We start from the raw sequence: 3,223 nt of genomic DNA, 5'->3' as shown, positions 1-3,223 counted from the left end.
AGGTTAGGTGTGTTGCCCTTGGTTCCCCCCCCACCGAAGTCCGTGTTTCAAATATGTCCATCCTTCGGATAGTGCGCATTGCCCTCCTTGTGTATACAAATCGCATTTTTAAATGAGAATAGCCTTGTAATCTGAGTCATTAAATCTCATTTTTGCGCAAAGTATTTGCTCATCTGAGCTCCTTCTTGTTTCCCATAATGCTCAGTGGGTTTGGTTTTAATAACTTGGACTTACCTGGAATTTTCACTTCGTACTGCTTTGCTACATGGGTAAATATTTAGGAGAGAGATCTGCCTAATCTAGTGGGTTCCAGCTAATGGGCACAAAGCTGGCATGAAGCCCTATTTGCAGCACTACCTCTAGCTGTACCTGCCAGCCACGCTGGGCACGCCATGTTTCGTGGGGCCACCTTTAAAGGCAGGGCTACCACATAAAAGACAGCAAAGGATAAGATTCTCTATACCACAGACCTCAAATTTATAAATGTCAAGTATATGATTCCCTCAACATTCTCATCTTCAAAAGGCAGATGATAATGCTTCTCATATAGTGTCATGGGTATTAAATGACAGCACGTATGTAAATGAGCAGTGTAGTCCTGCATCCAAGAGCATGAGCGTGAGACCAACCTGGTTTGAATCCGCACTCAGCCACGTGCTAGCTCTGTGAACAAGCCAGTGTTTCCCTCTCCCTGACCCTTATTTCATCATTGATAAAATGGGGGCGATAATGCCAATATTATCATAAGCTATTTGAGAATTAAATGTGCAGAGGTCACTTAATTAATTTATCATCCAAAGAGGACACTTTGGGTTGTAGAAGGGAGTACTGTTTATGTTTATGATGGAAAACTAGGGGTAAGTGGATTGCCTCAGGCTTCAACTGGGTTGTACAGTTATTCTACTTAAATGAGATGTAAGTTTTGGGACATTTTGGCTGAGAGTACATGGACAATGAAGACAGTTGGCAAAAAATAAACCTCTTGGAGATGTTAGCGCTGTGGGTGCTTTAGGTGAGCTTGTTTTCTGACTGGCTCCTACACACAGCCTCACAGCATGCAATTACAACACTGAAGGAAGACCTGGCTCACCCGTAAACAGCAGCAGCACCCAGTGGAAAAATCAAGAATGGGAAGGTAAGGACAGCAGTGTTTCCCAGGTTGTGTTTCAAGAAACTCATAGGGGGTAATTGAATTAAAATGTCCTGTGATCAGTGAGTTTGGAAAATACTATGTATTTATTCTGTTTTAAATAACATAGATGTACATCAAAGTTTTGAAAACTAAGTAACCCCAAAATAAAGAAACCCATAAAGGTTGAGAAACAATGGCTTACATTTTATGTACATGTACGTTGGCCTAATTTCCCCAAAAAATGAGAAAAGAAAGATAGGCAAGGGATGCCTGGAGTGATGCGTTCAGACGGGTGCGAAGCCTGTGTGCAGTGGGGACCTGTGTCATGATCAGCTATGACGCCACCACGGATAACAGCGTGGGCGTGGGAGGAATGGCGGCGCGCACGACACCTGTCTGCACCTGGTTGGCATAAAGCGGTGGAGTGCATGGTACGATTTGTGCCTGGCTAGTAAAAAGTGAAAGATTAGGTTCTGAATTTTGCAAATAATAAAAGTTAGTTTCGCTCAGAATAAAGTTAATCTGACAGCTGTCACCTGTCATCAAACAGAGGAATTAGTAAGCATATCTCTAGATTAAACACTCTAGTTTTATCGCATCTTCAAATCACCATCAAGTTTGGTCCCACTCAGTTGGTGTAAGACCATTAAGAGTTGCTCTCCATTGAAACATGTCAAACACTGAAGCACCTTCCGAGCCGTTCATTCTTTCCTCTTGTCTTCCCCTGTGCCAGGCCACTGCTGACGACACAGTGCGGCTCTCTGCCCTCACAGCTCGCAGAGGACAGCCTTTCACAAACCACACGGGGAGCAGCCTGGAACGGATCTTTCGCTCAAGGCCCTCAGAAGGAGCCACACTGCGGGCGCCTCGATCTCCAATTTCCAGCCTCCACAGCTGTGATAGGATAAATTTCTGTTGTTTAAGCCACCAGTTTGCACGATTTTGTTACTATACAGGCAACCCTAGCAAACTGACACAACCAGTGTGAACAGAACGTAGATGACAAGCGAGAGGCATGAAATGAGTTTGGAGCGGCGAGTAGGAGCAATGTAATGCATGAAGTTTGGGGTTTTATTCCAGGCACAATGAGAAGCCGTTGACTGGTGACAAGCAGAAAAGAATCACACTTCCTGCAGGATGGAGAATGGATTGTCGAGTCAGGAGCAGAGGCAAGGTGGCCAATCAAGGGACTGTAGTATTTGAGAGGCGACGGCCGGCTGGATGCAGAGGTAACAGGGGTAACAGAGAGGGGAGGCATATTTCAAACACATGTCGGTGATAAAGTTAGCAGGGTTTACTGATGGGTTTGATGTGGGGGTAAGAAAAAAGAATGTGGATAATGGCTGAATTTCTTGACCTGCGATTTGGTGGATGATGGTATCATTTGCTAAGATGCAGAAGACAGGAGAATAAGTTTTGATGGGTTGTGTGACGTTGGTCAAATCAATTAATCCAATTCTCCATTTCCTATGGAGAATTAAAATGGATGTACTGATGATGCTACTTCATTGCGTAGTTGTGAAGATGAAACAAGTAATGCTTAACAAACACCTGAAATTTGGCTAATGCTCAAACACTGAATTATTATTTTAGTATCATCAGCAGCAGCATCATTAGTTCTTTTTTTTTTTTTTTTTTTTTTTGAGACAGAGTCTCACTCTTTTTGCCCGGGCTGGAGTGAGTGCCGTGGCGTCAGCCTAGCTCACAGCAACCTCAAACTCCTGGGCTCAAGCGCTCCTCCTGCCTCAGCCTCCCGAGTAGCTGGGACTACAGGCATGCGCCACCATGCCCGGCTAATTTTTTCTATGTATTTTTAGTTGTCCGATTAATTTCTTTCTATTTTTAGTAGAGACGGGGTCTTGCTCTTGCTCAGGCTGGTTTCGAACTCCTGAGCTCAAACAATCCGCCCGCCTCGGCCTCCCAGAGTGCTAGGATTACAGGCGTGAGCCACCATGCCCGGCCAGCATCATTAGTTCTTATCTTGAAATCCAACAATTAGGTAAAGCTGGATTCAGTGTCATCAGGGACATTACAATCGAGGTGATAATATGTTTCTTTGTACTAAATACAGATGCTAAAATTTTACTTGAA

The sequence above is a fragment of the Propithecus coquereli genome, unplaced genomic scaffold (genome assembly GCF_000956105.1).
Source record: "Propithecus coquereli isolate 6110/MARCELLA unplaced genomic scaffold, Pcoq_1.0 Scaffold475, whole genome shotgun sequence".
NCBI lineage: Eukaryota > Metazoa > Chordata > Mammalia > Primates > Indriidae > Propithecus > Propithecus coquereli.
Note: the sequence above shows the minus strand (reverse complement) of the source record.